Source organism: Molothrus ater, chromosome 5, assembly GCF_012460135.2.
Source record: "Molothrus ater isolate BHLD 08-10-18 breed brown headed cowbird chromosome 5, BPBGC_Mater_1.1, whole genome shotgun sequence".
NCBI lineage: Eukaryota > Metazoa > Chordata > Aves > Passeriformes > Icteridae > Molothrus > Molothrus ater.
In genome coordinates, this window is record NC_050482.2 from 52,241,651 (window position 1) to 52,261,758 (window position 20,108).

General features: G+C 42.1%; 1 protein-coding gene across 1 annotated transcript in view; it reads left to right on the forward strand.

The window, feature by feature from the left end:
• Positions 1 to 5,585: 5,585 nt before the first annotated feature.
• LARGE1 (LARGE xylosyl- and glucuronyltransferase 1) overlaps positions 5,586 to 20,108 on the forward strand; it is a 279,977-nt gene continuing 265,454 nt past the window's right edge. The window contains exons 1-2 of the mRNA XM_036401466.2: positions 5,586 to 6,308; positions 8,140 to 8,226. The gene's annotated coding sequence lies outside the window, so the exon portion shown is untranslated. The remainder of the gene's footprint in view (positions 6,309 to 8,139; positions 8,227 to 20,108) is intronic.

The following is a 20,108-nucleotide window of genomic DNA, read 5'->3' on the forward strand; positions in this document are numbered from 1 at the left end:
AGATCCACTGTTTGCTTGGCAGTGAGGTGAAGCAGTCAAATAGAAACAATTATTTAAAAAAACCTCATAAAAGTGTGTGTGTATATATGTTTTCCCAGAACACAGACTAGGACATCAAGGATATTTCAGCTCGAATAGCAGTGAAATCAATGCAGCTGCTCCACGGACCTTGACATACTTTGATTTACGCTTAAGAGTGCCTGGGTCACTGTCCCCTTCCTAGCCAGTGAAATTTGAAATTATTTTAAAGTTTGTCCAGTGATACTTTTATTTCCCACAGGACTCTGTAAAGGCAATGATACGTGTTAGCACAGAACAATTAAGGTACTGCAAATTATCCAGAATTTTGTAGCAAATAGCATAGGGGTTAAGATTCCTTGGCATAAAAAAAATGTGAAAAAATAAATAGTGTATGAAATTAAGTTTTTTCTAAGTTATGCACATCATATTATCGAAATAGTAACGATTATTTCTGTAAGTAGAAACACAAGATATTCTTCATCATGCTAGGTCAAAATTTATAGAAGCACTATCATGTTGCAGTGCGATGTAATATCCTGTTTCAGCTATCCCAGTCCTTTCCCAGGTGTGCCAATACCCTCTCCCTTCCCCTCCCCTTGCCTCCTGCTGAGAGCTGTCCATCAATCTCAGCATGCCAGCAAGGGCGTTGTGTGATTGGCACAAGTTCAAAAGATGCCCCTCAGCCCTGGGGTCATTGGGCCATCCAGGTGTCACTTGTCCCCTGAGCCTTCCCCCTGCCCTTACCTGGTTGGTGGCACACCTACCCCTTCCCTCCCCCTCTCCCCAGGGTTCAAAGACACGGCAACCACATGGTTCGCTGTTCTGTTGGAGCTGTTACAGGATTCAGAGGCCTGTGGCCCTAGAATAAAGCTCTGGATTAAACCCTCTGGCAGAACCCGACTCCTTTCCTTCACTTCGCCTAAAGCCTATCCGCCAGAGGTAAACCTGAGCTCCTGCTTGCCTGGACTTGTCCCAAGTGCCCAGCTGCCACTTCCAGCCAGCCAGGGGTGTCTCTGAGGTGAAACCACCACAGTTGCCATCTCTGGTCAAGCAGCAAGGGCCAGAAGAGCCCAGGCACGTTCCACCCAGCAATATTGGGACCTAACTCCAATACTATCAACCTGAAATCTGATTATCTTCATAAAATTAAAGTTGCATCATATTTGTTCTGCATATCTTCATTTGTTTTTATTGGTTTAAAATCACTAATCCTTAAAAAAGACCAACCAAAAGAACAACCAAAAGAACAAAACCCCCCAACTCTTCTCTAAATGACTGAATTACAACAAATGGAAAGTAGTAAATGGCAACAATGAAAGAAAAGTACACAGAGAGTTCTGTCAGAAATATAAAGCAATATATTTCCTTCACAATATTTTTCTTATAAGGCATAATGCTAGGTAAGCCTCTAGTTATGGGGGTTTACCGTTTTACAACTAGAAGTAAAATTGAAATCTGGGAGAAACCAACATGAAAATGAAATCTTCTGATGTAGCAACACCTGATGTAATGAGAGAAACACAGAACAATCTGTGTTAACTATTTATAATCTAAACTATTGTCTAAATTCTATTTTGGTATAAGAGAAGTAATTTCTGAATTAATAAGTAAATTTCCTTTGCATTCTTAAAGTTTTAGGTTTTTATGGAGTTTTCTGGCTATTTAAAGGCATTCAGTTTACCAGTGTTTATTTTTCTCCAGTTCCTATGATCCAGCAATCTGAATCTTGCTCTTTCTTGGCTTTTGTTGTTTTTTGGTTTTGTTTTTTTTTTGTTTTTTTTTTTTTTTTTCTGTAACAGGAAAATCTCCATTAAATTTTAATTTACTGCCCATTGTGGACAGCATATTAAACAGAGCTTCTACTTCATGCTCAAGAACTGGGAATTTATTTTTCCGGAGTAGATTAAATTTCACTTATTTCTTGTCTAAATGCCTTTTCCTACTACAAGACAAGCCAGACAGCCTGTTCTGCAGTAGTGCTGTACTCATTGCAGCAGCAGATGGTAACAAGCATCTCAAGGGTTAGGACTTGCTTCAGACTTTTGGTCTTGCTCTCCATGCTCTGATACTATCAACAAGATACACAATTTAGCATTTAGAAGAAAAGCAATTCACAAAGAGTCACAACCTTCTGTGGATCAGTTAGCACAATTCAACTAGCCTGCCAAATCAGATTTGACTTTCTGATCGCTGTGACAACACCCTGAATGGTTGATTTTATGAAAAGTAGCTATTTCATCAACTCCACATAAAAGAAGGCAATGGAGAACTTGGCTTTGTCCGTGCATATCCCATATCTTGAGTGTGACACAGCAGCATCTACCTCACTAGGTATTCAAAATGCTGATCAGCCACAAGAGTGTGTGTGTAGGAATGGGGACAAAATAACCTCCTGGTTTTCAGGAATATTTTAGCTTCTATTTCGACTGGCACAAATTGCACTATTTAAAGTAATAATGCACTTTTCAGTCGCGTTCTGAACAAAGCACTGTCTTTTTATCTCAAAAGACCTCATAGTGGTTGAATTCAGCTAGAACAATGAAGCGACTGTAAGAATGTAAAAAGGACTTCATTGGTGTTAAATGGGAGATGAACTTCATGCACTTTTATAAGTTTGAATACTTGTGGGCCTAAGACCTCCCTTTCACAAGAAATGGTAAAATGGAAAGTAATTTTATTCTTTTAATCAAAAAACAGATAATCTGTAAGTGTGCAGGGTCTTATGATCAGACATTATAACTTTATTTACTGATGTTCTGGTGTAGTAACATCATAATCTCTTTGATCTTCTGAACTGTTGTGCCTTATCTCTTGTTCCAGTAAAGAAAAAATGAGACCAAATACTCACATTATAATTTTACATCACTATAAATCAATCCTTTAACACCATTACAAAATTGACACATTTCTATTAAAAAATAAACATCTGGTTTATAAAATTTTTAAATAAGAGGACTATTGAAGCTTTGAGATTTTTACCTAATGAAACAATCATTTAAAAAAAAGTTATATGCTTGGCATTACTATAGCTTTTGCTTTTTTGTTTGTTTTCTTTAACATGCAAATAGACATCTCACTCCAGAACCTGTGTAGTTTCTAGAGAAACCTTCCTCCTGGCTGAATGACATCTGAAGTGCAAATATTTGCATCTAATTTCTTCTACCTGTCCTTGGCATAAGTATCCTTCTGCACTGCTTGTTTACTCAATGTCCAAAGCAATTGCAACTTCAGGATTTTCAAGGACAAAGACTGATAGAGCAATTTTATTGTGACTGTGAAAAAGAGTACTTGCTTATAAACACAATTTCTGAAAAACTCTATCTTCACAGGTAGTCATTCTTCCTGTCCCTGTCAGGTTTTGTAACCTCGTGGTAAGCATTCTCAGCGGGAGCCTCTGACAAACATTGCTCTGGGTTTTGACAACTGTTGTCCTCTTGTGAGTAGGTCACCAACCTGACAGATACAGAGCAATTGGAAGTAAGACATTTCGTCCCAGTATGATGTTCTATCATTTGTCATGTATGGTAGCATATTAGATAATCCTAATAATCCATGCTGCTCTTAAACCCTAAGAATTCTTGTGGGTTCTGAGAGTTTCCTGTTCTAAACAGAAGATAAGAACATTAAGAACCTCCAGAAATTGTTCAATATTATGTAGGATTCGACTCTGGCAAGTTAGTAGTTTTGAAAACATAGCATGAGGCTGGAAACTATGGAACTGCTGAAAATTATAGTAACAGAGAGTGGACAGCCTGGTTTTCTTAATAATGAAGCTGTACACAGCCCTGCTTCGTCCTCCCTACATCCCCAGAAATTCATTCATTGTGACTGTCACCAAAGCAGTTGCAATCCTTCCACAGTGCAAAAGAACATTATTACTTCAAGGCTGATCCTTTAGCGTCCCATAGGAGAAAGGAGAAAATTAGTCAGTTCAGTACAGCTCATTTCTGGCTTTGATTTGCTCATGAAAATAAGCACATAGACACCAATCTGTATGCAACCACAGCTATTCCAGAAAATCCTTCCTAAAATAACTAAATTATTTTTACAGATAAGGAGAGTTGGGTTTTTTCCCCCCTGCAAAATGCTCTCCTAGTTATCACAGTATGTCAAAATTTTCAGTTAGTAAACTAAAGATTTATGTGTTATCAGTGGCATGTCCAACATCATGATTTACTTCAGTTCATCTGATATCATGCTTGACTAAAGCATCAGGAAAAGGATGCTGCTGGTGGTAGAATAATAAGCTTGATGAACCAATACCTTAATCAGGTCTGCCAAATACTATCTTGCTATGAATAACCTGTTCCAGAGTTCACAATACTTTGGTACAGTATACTGCAAAACATAATTTTTGCCCGATAAAGAAACTTCTGCATGAGTTACAGCATCCAAGCAGCTGATGTAATGAGAGAAATTAGCATTCACGGTATCTTTTAGAGAACACTAAACTATTCCCTTATCTTTCTAGAAGAAAGCAGTTAAGTCCTGATTACTAACCCAATTACTCATACTTTTGATTATTTACATTGCTACTCAAAGCACATGTATACTTTGCTTCGTCTTCCATTCTAAGAATGGATCAATGCCTTTCTAAAATGGGATTGTATGCACATTTGTTCATTTCTGTTCTCCTTGCATATTCCTACTGGAATTTCAGGCACACTATACATCCATACACACAGCTTATCATACAGTCCTCTCAGAATGCTGATGTATTGCAAAAATCCATTTTACACTGCTAATGAAGTACAATTATGAATTTAAAAAAAAGGCGTTGATGGTTGCTCTATGATAACGGCGGGGAAAAAAAGAGAAATAACAAAAGGTGCGCTTATCACGACTCTCAGCAGCTGCCAGCACGAAAGGACACATCGCAGGGACACACTCCTTACAAGCACACATGTAAGCCAGAAGCCGTCATATTTATTCATTCCTGACGCTGTACCGGCGCTCGGAGTTGGGTCTTCCACCGCCGCCGGCGCCCGAGGCGGGGGCCGGGCCGGGCCGCTCCGCGCCCTCCTCGCACTTACCCGCGCCGGGCGGCGCTCGGGACCGCCGGCCAGGCGGCAGCGCGGGGCCGGCGCTTCCCCCGCGGGCCGGGCTGGCTGTCACGGCGGCCGCGGGCCGGGCTCGCTGTCACGGCGGCGGGGCCCCCTCCGCGCTGCCCAGGTGTAGCGGCCCGGGGCGCCCCGCTGCGCGGGCGGGCACTGCGCGGCGGCGGCCGCCGCTGGTTGGGCGCTCGGCGCCTGTCGCTGGGCGGCGTGAGAGCGGGCTGGCCCCGCCTCGGCCCGCGCCTCCGCCCGCCCAGGCACAGACATGACACAGACTCACGGGCGCTGCAGCCGCCGCTGAGCCAGCCCGGGGCAGCGCGGCGGCGGGCGTGCGGCTCCCGGCACCCGCCGAGCGGCAGTGGCGGCCGCTCCCGGCTCCGCCTCGGCCCGCCGGGCGGGCAGCCGCGGCCCCGGCACCCGCAGGCACCGGGCGCCGGAGGGAGCCGGCGGGGGAAGGCTGACAGCGGGGAAGGGGCGGGAGGCGAGGAAGGAAGGAAGGAAGGAAGGGGAAGGGGGCAGCCTGGCACTCAGACTCGGGGGCGGTCTCCAGGCACGGGCACGGAGCGAACCCGGTCGGAGCGCGGCACCCAGCGGTCGCTGACTCCGGGCCGGCAGCAATAGCAGCCACCGCGGCGGTGCCGGAGGGAGCCTCTCCGTGCTCGACTCCGCCGTGCCGGTGACCTTCCCGGAGCTGATCGCCAGGCCGGGGCAGGGCCTCCTCTCCCCGCGGAGAGTGTGCACCAGGCCCTGGGGAGCGGGCAGGAGGCTGGGCCGGAATCCCCCGTTGCCCCCGGGTCCTCCTGGCCGCTGGCGGGGCCTGTGCGCCGCGCGGTTCGCCGCCGGGGAGAGGGCGGGGGAAGGCGAGCGGGACGGACGGACGGACGGACGGACGGACGCGGCCGGGCTGAACCTCGGGACAGCGCGGGGCGGGCAGGCCCCGGAGAGAGCTGAGCTGGGCGGCGGAGGAGGCGGCCACCTCGGCGGCGCATCCCGGGAAGAGTCGGGACCTCGCCACCGCCCTCCTCCTCCTCCCACCGTTAGCGGCTCCTCGTCCCGCGGAGAGTGGAGCTGCCGCTGCCGCCCCAGCTGGGACCCGCTGGCTGACACCTCCGGAGCGCCGGGCTGCGGGGACGGAGCTGGAGCTGCCCGCCTGGAGCGCAGGAGGGGGAAGGAGCGCTTGCTTGTGCGGAGCGGCTGGCGCTGAGCGCCCGGCCCGGGAGCCACCCGGGGAAGGTAAGCACCTTCTTGTCGAGTCTCTGCCGCTTTTGGAGGCGACGGGCGGGGGAGGGCAAGAAACAATCGGTGAGTGTCTCCCTTCCAGCAGCCCGGGGAAGGGGGCACCCGAGTCCTGAGGGCCGGGCTGGCAGCTTTATGTGCTGGATTTTAATCCCCATCAGATCCGGAATTGAAGAGATGCTCAGGCGGAGGCGCGCGTGTCGCTTGCCGGCACAAAGGGGCACGTCCCCCCGGGCGAGGGAGGTTTCTCCGCTCCGCTCGCTGGCTCGGCGCCGCGCGCCCTCTGCTCCGGCCGGGCTCCGGCTCCGGCCCCGCTCCGGCTCCAGCCCCGCCGAGTGCCGCTGCTCCGCGGCCGCGGCCGGGAGAGCCGGGGCTGGCGGCCGCGCCTGGGACGGACGAGCCGCGGGGCGTGAGCGCTCTGCCCTGCCGAACGGGACCCGGGGGCAGAGCCGGAGTTCGGCTGGGACGCTGAGCCGAGCAGGGTGATTTCCCTGTCACCCGCCCGCCTCCCCTGCAAGCCTCCAGCCCGGGAAGCGCTCCTTTGGGAAAGCTTCTGCTATTATCTCCTATCGGAGAAGTGTGTCATTTAGATCATTAATCCCTGCGCACCGGGGGACGGGGGAAAATAGCAACTTGCGGCCCTGTGGAGGTGACGTGAAGTTTGGCAATGCCTTATGTAACACTTTTTGGAGAGATTCCTAGTTTTTCTTTTGTGCCCAGTTTTAGCAAGCAAGTGGTTTTTCTTCTTTGTAGAACATCAGACAAGCGATTTTTGTGTTTTCACCTGAGTACAGTGTCTCCTGCTTTGTTCAGCTTAAAACAGGGGTACTGGTACACAGCATATAAAGACTACTTTTTCCCTACATGCATTTTTAAATGAAAATTAACCAGTGGAGGCATTTGAACAGTTGTTAGAAGGTCTTACCTTTTTCTGTATGTATTTCACATAGCACTCTTAAAAATACGACAGGAAACATTTTCACAGCACTGATTGTCATGCATGTATTCTGGAATGTATGGATGCCAGGTTGGAAATGGCAATAAATTAAATGTCTTTTAAATATTCTTAGCCTCTTTTTAGACAGTGTCAGTGCTGGAAAGGCTGGAAAGACTAGAAAGCACCAGGCTAAACAAAGTGCTATGTTAAAATCAGATCTGGCAATTGCCAACAGGTCAGCATATTTTATTTAATGGTATCTGCTGGATACAGATTTAATTTTCTGTGTACAAAATATTTTTAAACTTGTTCAGCAGTAGAAGTAGAGGAAAATTCGATGAATGGGTTAAAATGTTGCCTAGTTTCTGTAAGGGGTTGTGTCTTCTACCAGGGAAGAACCCCAAAGCAAAAATAGAAAGCTAGCCTCACACACGAAAAGAGAGAGTAGTGATTTGCCACATCTCTTCAGACTCCCACTGAGTCGCTAGGGGGACTGGTTTGGATGGGCTTCTTCCCCTCATTCAGTGGTGAAAATGCATAGACTGTTGTGATGATACCTATGAAATGTTCTTTTTTCTAGCCTTGTGGAGCTCCATCATAATACTGTAAGCTTAGAGGAGAAATCATATATAGGAACTTAGGTGATGAGTTAAGGGCAGGGGTCTTCTAACAAAGTCGTTTTGCTCCCTGCTGCAAAGGAGATAGACAATCAGAGGTTAGTTTACTTACAGGAATAGGACAAGCTAACAAAAAAACCTTACACTGAATGTCTTCACTGTGTTTCAGTATTTTAAAATGGAGAAAAGTGGAAGAGGTATCCCTGTACTTCTTGAAAACTGGCAATTGCTGGTAGGTATTCCGAGTTTGAAATGTGAAATTCTTACCACTTAGGTGTCCTGTGACGGCCCTTGATCAGAAAGGCTGCAAGTCATGTAAGAGCCGCAGTAGCTGCAGAGTCTCTGATGGATAATTGGATTGGTAGGTTGGTTTTGATTTTTTTTGTCTTTTAATTGCCTGCAGTAGTAGCTGGTGCCTATTTTCCATCCTGTTGATGTTTAATTCTCATGATTTTTGGGTTATGTTGTGTGTGGCATCTTTTGTGTTTGAAGTATATACCCTCCTCTCAGTTGCTGGTAGGTAAAGCATAGCTTGGAGGTGTTTGACGGGCAGTATGGAGCAAGATACTTTTTTTTTAAATGTCTGAAATATACATGACAACTTATTTTCTTTGTTGTTTGGATGACGTGAGAAGATTGTAAGTTTTCTCAGGTCTGAAGAGATATGCACTGGTTTTCTATAAAGGAGCACTGAAAATAGTATTACTTATATCTTGAATTCTCTGTGCCAGCTACTCAATCTGCAGAAATTCTGGAGTACAGTCCTCAGAAAGCCAAAGTGCCGAGCAGGGATGAATGACTGCATGCCTGTTAGAAACATTAAGATCTGTCAGAGGCTTGATCTGAAATTTCAGTGCGTAGGACTTTAATATTAGTAAAAGTAGTATTGCTTCTGAATTAATTATTTTAGAAAACCGTAAAATTAGGTATCTCCCAAGTGCACTTAACTCACTGAACTGAAGTGTTCTTAAAAACAATGATTTTGAACTCGTGAGACTACTTTCTACTCTAATGTGTGGCTTTTGTTTTTACCTGGGATAAACAATCAGTTGTTAATAGACCCTTACTGAAATACTCCCTCTTTTATCCTTTGTCTGATTATTTTAAAGTTTTTATGTGGCCTTATAAGAGCAATCTTAAAAAATAAACACAAACACAAAACCAACAAATACCAAGCTTTTTTTTTTTGCCTGATGTTTATAAAGGCTTATAATTGGTAAAATTCATAATCTGACTACAGAGTCTTTGCACTGTATGCTAAACTCTCTCTACATGCAAACTCCTATTGATATTGATGGAAGTGTTTATCTAGACCCTGAACAGCAATTAATTTTTTTAAAAATGTGTGTCTATCCTTTTTCCCTGTCTTGTATGAAAGCCTATGTTAATGAGCTCTTGTCAGCTTTGAAGACTTTTCATCATCTTTATTAGAATAAATCAACAAAATGTCTGTTTTAAGGATGTGAGATTTCTGGTGTATCTTCTTCTCCTGTAATGTGTCTGTGCTGATAACGTTAAGATTCATCTCAGAAGAGAATATAATGGTCAGTGCAAATTTGCAGTTGGTTATTCCTCATGAGTGTGTCTCTATTCTCTTCAGAGTCGGATCTGTTGGTTATTTGCCTAATGCTATGACTAAAGAACTTTCTCAAAAGTAGTTTTGTGTGAGGAAATGTACACAATGTCCATTGCACACATCCATTGCAAGGAAATGTACACACGTGTCCCTTGCACTATTTTTGCTCTGTTGTCTGGGTTTGGCTCATCTTCCTTTTGGTAGTGAATGCTAACTTTAGAAAACAACCATTGTTGATTAATGCTGGCCTTAAAAACAGTCATTGTTCATTATGCCACACTTGGCATAATTTAAGAGCTGGAGAGTCAAAACCACCTCAAGCAAGATATTTTTACTTTTTTTTTAATTTCCTTTTCATTGAATCACTAATTTTTCTCTTCCTTGTGATACACCCACCTGAAGATAAAGGTTAAGAAATGGGGGTTTGTGCCTTGTAGGGATTCATTACTCTTTTGGTGTTGCTTGGTTCAGTATTTGAAGGTCTTGTATTTGTCGGAGCTTGTACAGTGCATGGCTGTAGAAAGGGAGCAGCAGATAAGAAATTCTATTTTATTTGGAAGTTGGTAGCTCAGAAATTAAGGAGAAAATTGCTAGAAAGGATTATCCTGGCCTTGGCACTGACTTTGAAGAAATCTGCCAAGTCTGGAATCCTTGTTTAAGTGCCATCTGTGTCAGAATTAGAAGCAAACTGTGCAAAATAGTTCCATTACTCATTCTAATTGGCAGATCTGACCAGGTCTGATAATTTTTATAGTAGTATCCACATCACCTTCTTTCTCGGCTGTCGCTACTATTTCCACAACACGGGGTTAACTGGGTAGAAGCTACACTTAAAACTATCAAAAAGAGCCCCAGCAATGTCCAGCCCGTACTGTAGCAAAAAGTCAGATCTGATCATGTAACCCTAGTGGTGGAAGAAGTTGGAAATCTCAGCTGATGCAGGCAGAGTGCAGCCTTCATCCCTAATCCCCACGTAAGATAGGTATGCCTGAGAATAATAAAAAGAAATAGATTGTTTTTTAAGGCTGGAGTTCCCTGTCCTCATGGCTCTGGTTGCTTGACTAGTGAATGCTAGAAGATAGGTGCCATCACCACTCTACTCTTCTTCCATGCATTTTTGTGTATTGATGAGTAATTTCTGTTACTCCATGTCTATACCAATTTTTAATCCTCAGGGAATAGTTGCACATAATGACCAAGACTGTATGTGCTGGCTGAGAGGCAGCTTGTCAAGGGTCAGATCAAGGAAGAGTGGCTTGATTTTCTGTTTTCCCAGAAATCTGTGAATATTAGAGAAATCATAGCAAGTTCTCATCTGCTGTTGTTTTACCAAACTGCCACTAGCAGTGGTAACACCAGACCCAGAGCTTTCTTAAATAAGGACACCACCCATGTCAGTGTTAACCTGCTTTCACTCAGCTGTGCTGAGAGTTATATATGTTAAGAAAACATGTGTTAAGGAAAAAAAAAAATTAAGCAACCCTCTGCTTCCTTCACAAGAAATGTTCTGCTGCTTAAAACTTCAGGGAAGTTAAGTTGTTGACATGCATCTCTCAATAGCTCCTCTACAGTTTATCCCAGAATGAAATATTTACATACAGAGTATCAACATTTCATTTCTACCATTAGCTTTTAGATTTTATCTACTGATAGGCATTTGGCAGCTAAGACTTAAGATTGGGAGAAAACTAGAAATTGTTACTGAGGAATCTTCATTTAAATACAAAGTAGAATGAAGGATTTTGTTTTAGCAGGACACAAGAGAAAGGGGAGAGAAATGAAGGGAAGGAGTTGTAGAGTTTTATTTATTAACTGAAATATGAAACTGCTTACAATTTATAGATGGATTTGGGAATGAATTTAAGTTGTTAGCTTGGAGAACTGAGTATTTCTCATGTGGAATGTCAAGTGTCACTGAATGGTGGAGTGGGGTGAGCAAGAAGAATTGAGAACTAGTTAAGTGAGATGATGTTTTCAGTTGACACTTAGATTTCTCAATCCATCTTCTTTGGTGAGGTTTCATTGTCTCCCTCTTTCTGATTTCCCTGCTGTGCCCCTGAACCCCTCAGTACTAAATTCTCTTGGTGATTGTTTTCCCTTCTGTCTTCAGTTAATGCTGCTTCTAATCAGTACTGCAAATGGGATTTTATGTTTAAAAATTACTGGACTTCACTGTATGAATCTGCTTAATTCAATATTTTTCATGTCAAAGGTTCTAGAAAGGTGTATGCCATTGGATAGAAATAAGAAATGAAGCCCTATAATTTTAGCATTATTAAATACCCAAATGTATGATGTTGTTCTTAATAATATTAGCTTTCATTGTTTTGTTAGCAGAAGGGATGTATGAGGCTTCCTGGTATTTTTATATAAATTGAACTGACATTCACCTTGAGGCTCTTAAAGCAGTAGCTAAATTCTGTATTTCTGTAGTCTCATAGTTTTTCAGTCCTAAGACTGGTTCTAGAATGTGACTCAGATTTAAACCTGTAGGTTGTCATTCATGTAAGACAAATTTTCAAAGATAAAATATTGGCTGGCATGCTTGGGAATTCTGAAATGAGATAAAGATGGTTCCTACTGCTTTGAAAGGGTGCAATTGTTTGTATTTTTGGATTCTTCCATATTGAGCATACCGTACAGTTAGATGCTGTTTTATCAAAGTAGAGAATTGGAGCATTGAAGTAGGTGAGGTCCCTGTAAAGGTGGACATGTTTTTGTTGCTATTATTGGAATGTTATAACTTACATTCTTGATCGTGATCTTCCAGAACTCTTTAATATCAACTGCATTATGAGAAATCTGTTCCTTTTCAGAGGAACTATTCCAAGTAGTAGAAATCAGTAGGTGATGATGTTGTGAACCGTTTTTCGTACTAGAAGAGCTGCATGTTGGCGTTAACTTCCACAAAGCAAAAATGATCAGTTTAAGAAATGGTAGAAGCTTTTAGTTGGTGATGTCTTCCTCCTTGAGATTTGTGTTGTCAAGATGGGGGTGCTATAAATGAAGAAAGAAGGGAAAAAAATCAGTGCTAATAGTGAGTGTATTGTACTATGGGATGTGCTAGTGGCTAAGCCAAACCATTTGGTGATGAGCAGGAACTCTGAGAAAGAAAAAATGTGTATGGGAATAAATTCTCATCCTTCCATAGTTGCTCTCAGACCTCAGATGTGAAGAAGGGAGAATAGCCACAGTAGCTTAAATTCCTACCTTTCCTTCCAAACATTACAGTCTGCCTGCCTTTTCCCTTGTTCCCACTATAATGCTACTGCAGCTTAAAGGCTGCTAGATTAAAATAGTAGCTTCTAGCAAACTTCTGGGGTCATTCAGTCTTACATCGTTCGGGTTAGCCATGTAATCCTTCATTGTTGGAACACTTCCTTTCCACCTGAAGGCTTTGCTTTGGGAATGATTCCTGCTCAGCCAAAATCAGGATGCTTTCCAGCTGGTTTGGAGAGTGGAGAACCATGCATAGTAATGTCTTGCAATATGGTTATCAGTTTTGGGATTCACATTTCTATTGTTGCTATCTGGAATCTTTCCCTTGCTTTTGTGTGCTGTGCTGGGGAAGTTGGACTTAAAATCTCAACTTAGTCATACTGCCAGTTTCCACTACTCTCAGCCTGGCACCTGAGGTATATCCAACTCCATCATATACTAAAAGCATCTGAGGTGCTGTTTAGTAAGCTTAGATCTTGATTTATATTACTGTTGCAATGTGAATTAACTGTGCACAGTTGGTGAAAGGGTTGAGAAATATGTTCCTAACATTTATTCTTTATTAAGATGAGCAAAAATAGTAATATTGTGCCACTAGTATGTAAGGAACGGAAACTGACGGCAGTATTTTTCATATGCAGAATAACTTTGCCAATTTCCTAGTCTTAGACGTGGTGTGGAAATAAATCAGTAGGTTCCTGAATGCTTTACAGAGCTGCTTAGAGTGAGGAAAATGACAGTATAGAAAGATAAACCCATTCTGTGACAACAAACTGATGCACTGCAGGTGAAGTGATTTGAGCAAAGTTGTCTAAGTGGTTAATAAAAAAAGCAAAGAGCAGAACTCTGGTTTCCTGAAGGAGTCACTGTCCTGTGCCTTAAATATGTGAACTATGTGAATAGTTCTTGTCTTTGGCAAGAACTACTGCTTAATATAGTTGTGCCTTAGATGATGAAACCAAGTCCCTAATGATACTTGGCATATAATAATTATGTTGTGTACATATTCAGAATTTATGTTCATCTAAAAACAAACAAGTGAAAGTTAATTGACAAATGGAAAACAGACTAAATAAATGGATCAAAGTGGAATTTACAAATACTTTTTTGTTGATATAGAGGCAACGCTGTGACCAGGGGAAGAAAGGAGTGTGTTTTACATCTTGAAAATGGAAAAGAAGGAAATAGGAAAATGCTTAAAGGTGTAAATTAATATATGTCTTGGTATTTAAAAGTTGTAGGTTATTGTTCTTTAAATATATGGAGTTTGTTTATGGTCAGGTGGTGCTAACAACCTAGAGAGTGTAACTGGAAAAGGCCACTGCCATTTAGAAGAAAAGCTGCCATAAATGAACAGTAAGGAAGCCAGAATTTCCACTGAATTATTGACATATGTTAACTGGATTAAAAATATGGCAGTTTTATTGATTGCATCATTTTATATCCTCTTTGACCCATGATGAGCAGGGGCAGACACAGCATTTGTCTGAACAGAAAGCTAGTGCCATGTTGCTGGGCATGTTTGTTAAGGGTGCAAGGGTGGGGAGAATGAGAGAAACAGCGTTAAGGTAAATCCATGTTTGCCAGGTGTCTGAAGGTGATAAAATTTGATAGAGAACAATTTTTTCAACATCCTAAAGCTCTTCAAAATTTTCATGGTGAGTTTCTTCCCTTTCTGTTCTCAGTTATAAAAATGCTGTATTATGCATCAGCAGTAAAGATTTCTGGATCTGAGGTTAGTATCAAGATTTTTTTAAATAATTAATTTCACAACATATTTTATTCAATGTGTTTGAGTTTTGTTCCTCAGTTTCATCTGTCCTGCTATTGGACACTGATATATTAAGAAAGGCCCAAGTTTTGTTTCTGTTAAGATTTTTTATTTTCCTTTTGTCCTTAACTTCATACTTTAAGTTGCTGTATATGAAAATAATATGATATGAGAAAAGATCTATTACATTCAAATTGTCAATGCAATACAGAAAGCAGTTGTTTTTTAATTTTATTAAAATGCCTAGGGGCTCTGGTTGAGAGAGGGCTCATTGCATGCTGGGTGAAGCACAAGTACACTGAGTGTACCTGAAGGATACTCTATGATCAGGAAGGCTGGTCTAAACCAGCAGCAAAACACTGGTTCGTGGCTGGAAGTTTTCTGTAACAGCAGTGCTTTGAAAGAGTCAGTTAATGGTTGAGGTTGGAAGGGGCTGCTGGAGGCCATCTGGTCCATCACCCTTGCTCAAGCAGGGCCACCTAGAGCCAGTTGCCTAGGATGAAATCCAGATACTTTTGAGTATTTTCAAGGATCGAGACTCCACAATCTCTCTGGGCAACCCGTGCCAAGGCTCACCCTCACAGCGAAAAAGTGTTTCCTGATGTTCAGAGGGACTCCTGTGTTTCAGTTTGTGCATGTTGCTTCTTTTGCTGTCACTGAACAGGATCTGGCTCTACCCTCCATTCAGATACTTATTCTTGATATTCTTCACTAGTTTTAGCTCCAGGTGGGCTCTGGCTTTCCTGACTGCATTTCTGCATGCTCAGACAGTGTCTCTGTACTCCTTTCAGTCTGCCTCTTCCTGCTTCCTCATTTTGTATGCTTTCTTTTTGTGTTTAAGTTTTGCCAAGATCTCCTTTTTCATCTCTATAGGCCTCCTGCCATTTTTGTGTGACTCTCTGCTCTTCGGGATGAATATTTCTTGAGTTTGGATCCTTGAGTATCAAGCAGTTTTCTCCGATCCGTCTTTCCTTCCAGGGCCCTGTTCTGTGGGCTGTTTTCAAGCAGGTCCCCAGAGAGACCAAAGTCTGCTATCCTGAATGCCCGGACTGTGATCCTTGGTTTTTTGCTCTTCTCCCTCCTATTGGTGTTGTGAATGCCACTAGGGTCACTGCAGCTTAAGGCTGCCTGTGACCTTCATGTCTCTGAGGAGCCCTTCCTTTTTAGTAAGTATGAGGTCCAGCACAGAGTGTCTTGTTGTTGGCTTCTCTATCATCACTTGGGTCAGGAATCTATCAGTGCTCTCCAGGAATGCTCTAGATGCTTGCTTATCCCTGGATAAGCATCTAGTGTTGTCCTTCCTGCAGATACCGGAGTGGTTTAAGTCCTCCCCTGTGAGGACAGGGCCTGTGATTGTGAGGTTGCTGCTTCCTCTCTGTAGAGGGCCTTATCCACTTGATTTCCTGGCCAGGTGCCCTGTAGCAGATGCTCTCTCACTACAGTGTCACCCATTAGCAGATGCTCTCTCACTACAGTGTCACCCATACTGGTCTGCTCTCTAATCCGTGCCTGTAAACTCTCACTTAGCTTATCATCCATGCCCAGACTAAGCTCCATGCATTCTGATGCCTCTCTCATGAGAGGTGTCTCCAGCTCCAGGTCCTTCTGACATGCCCTTCCCAATGAGCTTGTATCCCTCCTTTGCAGCACTCTACTCGTGCAAGCTATTGCAATGTGTCTCCATTCATCCCAGCAAAATTATAACCATGAACCTGCATATAAATCTTGAATTCCTTGTGTTTACAATATCGATGTTTATTCATGCAAAAAATAAATTCCACAATGGAGGGAAGCAATTCAATTGAAAGCACTGTTTTTGCCAGCATAACTGTGACTAGTGTGGCAGCTTCTGCTAGCCAAGTGACATCAATCAGCAGTCACTCTTCACACCATCAACCAACATAGCTGGAGTGTCAGAAATTCCTAACACAAGAAAGCATTCCTGCCCAAAAGTGCTTAGAAAATACAGCAGAGTATGCTGAAGTGTTTGAAAACTGGTAGTTTGTACTTTCCCCTTTTTCAAATTTCTTGGACTGTACTTTTAATCTCAGTAATTGTTGTTTGAGTAATGCATGCTTATTTGTTGGTGGCTTAGTTTGTTAAAATGCCTTTGGAAAAAATACAGTTTGTGTTCCTGTATTGAGATCTACTGAAAGCAGCAACATGGGATGATTCTGAAAAAAATCACTTTAGTTCTAGGACACAACTGATTTTCTCTGTTAGACTGCATTTTTTTACACTGATATGGTATTTTAAGTATATTTTTATATTCAGTTTGAAAGTGCTAAAATCAAATACTAGAGTAGTATTTAATACCATTTTTGTATTATCTAAACAAAAAACCTTTAACAGGATTGAGGCAGATCCCACTGCACCTGCCATGTGATGGTAATTTATGAAGATGAAATGCATCTAACATGGCAGGAACTGAGTCATTCATCACAGATAGAAAGAAATGTAAGTCTCCTTGTACTTTTTGTGTATTTTACCTATATTCACCATACATCTCAGAGTTTGTGATACAATTGTACTGATCACCACAAACTCATTCCATTTGGTCTGTTTTGAGTCAGGTACTGAGATATTTTTTAGGACTTGGTGTCTTTGATTAATCAGAACAAAGTGGTATTTCTGGTGGAGTTTTAGTGGATTGAGCGCTGATTTTGCAGCAGGTCAGAGATAAAAATATTAAGACAGAAGCATTTTCAGGATCTGTTTTAATATTAATTTCCATCTTTCTAGTGAGAAATGGCTCTAATTGTTCTAATTTTCTCAGATCCATTTTCAAATCCTCATTACTTCTACCCAAGGAGATTGCTACATGATACCCTAGGATGTTTTCAGTTAGATAGTCCTGTCAAATGCTAACCTGGAGCCAATTTCCATGCTTTTTCTGCTGACTAGACCTTTCATCTGAATTGGCTGAGGTAACCCAGTGCAAATTCCCACTAGTAATCAAGCCTGCTGAACTGGGCTTAAGAGTGGGAGGACATGAAACCTGTGCCTCTTGCTCTTAGCTAGCTTCTCTTCCTTTATCAATATCAAGTTCAAGCTCTGAATTTTTCAAAGCCCTCCTCAACACCTGAGTGGGAATGTTTCTGCCAGATTCACAGGGCTTCAGGCTGTGCCCTTAATGAGCTGGACATTAAATACTGAAGTGAAAAACTTGGCCATTCTTGCCTTACTTTTTCTATGATCTGTCTCCCTCAAATCAGTGCTGCTGATGGTGGAGTGAGTGAGGTACTAACCAATGCAGATGAGGACCTGTCTGAGTCCTGGTGTTTGAGATTAACTGGCTGTCCATTAACTCCCAGTGTTTTCTGTGGGGGAATACTGGCATGCATGCAATGATGCTTTGGGATGGCATGGAGCTCTCTGAAGAGATCCCAACAGTGATCTACATTAGTAGTGTGTGACACCCCAAATTAATATGAATGTAGCAGATGATGCTTTGTGATGAATCTTTTTGCATAACTCTTTCCTATTAGAGGCTAAAGAGCTACACAGTACCCTATAAAAAGAAAATGGAATTCAGAGCATGCACTGAGCAAACTTTAACAAATGACGTCTTTGTATCTATCATCTTGACTCTACTGGGCAGGTGTGCCTTTGGAAAGGCAGTAATGGGAACTGCAGAGGAAAAACACGGTTCTTAATAAGATTGTAAAAGCTTTTTTCATGGTGGTGTAGAATAAAAAAAGGTGTTGCAGGTTTAATTTGAGAAAAGCAACAGGAATTTCAGTGGAAGAAGTATTAGAATCGAAATTAGGCCAGGTCTGCCAGAATCTCTCAATATTCAGTAAAATAGCACATCTTTGTTCTAGTAGTGCAGAACGTGTTTCAATGCATCAGTATGATGGAAATGAAGCCACAGTTTACAAAATTAACATAGCAGCCATCCATCCATTTTGCTACCAACTTCTGCATCCTCTCTTCTTGCTGCCTTTGACTGAAACAATGGCGCTTTTATATCTTGGCATGTTAATATTTGCAAGTGTTTTTGAAAGCTGAAATGCACAAGAAAGGTGCTAAGTATTCTTACTTTCATTTAAAACTATATTTCCTTCGAGGTGTTCTTGTCATGGCTTATACTTTGTGTGAAAACTGGAGAGGATGCAGTGATTCTAAAAATTTTGGGCTTATGGAGAGCAGAGCTTTTGCTCTTAACACTGTGGCTCAGGAGTATCTTTTTGATGCAGGCAAAGATCTGTATTGTAGAAGCTGCTTTGCTAAGGGCTGGCATAGGAGTGTATCTGAGATTGTTATATCAGAATGCAGAATGGGCTTTGCTTGATGCATTAAATTAATCTCTTTAAGCATCACTGGATGTCCAAGGTGCTGTTTTGCTTAGTAGGGTTTTTTCTTTTCTCTCCCTGCATGTCTGTAGCTAACAGGTGGACTGAAGTTTTGGTTTCATGTGTATTTATTTCTTTAAAAAAAAGAACAGTCAAATAAAGTAGAGATTTTCTAACCAGACTTGGAACAGTTAAAATTTGTTGCCATTGTGAAACTACATATGGGAGGAAGAAGTTCTACAGAAATCAAATTAGAATGCTGACATGTCTAACTGCCTGTCCCATGTTTATATATTAAACTGAAAAGTAGTGAATGCTCCAGGTCTTTTAGGAATATCTTCCTTTGAGGTGAAGATAAGTATGGAGTGTTCCATAGTCAAAATTCTCATCTGTAAGGTCATTAACTCCAATGAAATTATTTAGAATGAATGGTGATCTGTAGGCAATTTTCAAGTTGCTGTCAATTGGCTAGGAGATGCAGACTCATCTATGTTATTTTTATCTGCATGTGCGTCTGAAACATTCAGGAATTGACAAACTGAAATGAATAATTTTTAACAAAGTGTAAACTGATATAGGTCTAATTTCTGTAAATACAACTTAAAAAATTTTATTAGTTGTATTGCAAAGCCATTGAGGCTTGCTCCAGCTATGTAGACATGTAACAGCATGATGTCTGTAAATTTAAATTTTGGAGCAGGACTTGAATACATGGTCCTCAAAAGTTGCAATAACTGCGCTCTTTGAGTGTTTTCATTACCTCTTAAATTTTGCCTTCAGTAGCTGTCTTTATTCAAGTGTATCTTGGTTTAGAAATGGTATTCCCCGATGAAATGTTCTCACTGAAACACTCCAAACCACACACTGCTTGCTCACTTTGCCTTTTCTTGTCCCCATCTGGTGGGCTTGGGAGGAAAACTGGAGGCACAAAAGAGGTTGAGATATGAACGATTTATTGGAAACAGCAATGAACTAGAAATGAACAGTAACAATCCTAATGATGGAGTGTCCAAGGAAGAGGTGAATGTACCCAACTATTCCCTCTGCCATGCTGTGATACCCTGGGAAGGACCCTTTGCTCCATCCCCAGAAAATGACCTGAGGTGGTGCAGAGTAACCTCCAGTCCCGGTCATACCCCTCCTGGCTGTTGCAAAAATTAACCCTGTCCTGGCTGAAACCAGGACAGAGTGCATATTTATTTACCAAAGGAGGTGATGGAATATTTCACAGGACAACTTCAAGGCTTAGATGGTGTTATATCTCCATGTGTTTTATGGGAAATTTCATGTTGTAAGAAGCATATTGCTTCCTGTACAAATGTGAAATTGTGTTGTAAATGAAATCTCTTAATTACTGCTCAGCTTTGCTAAGCATTTTACTT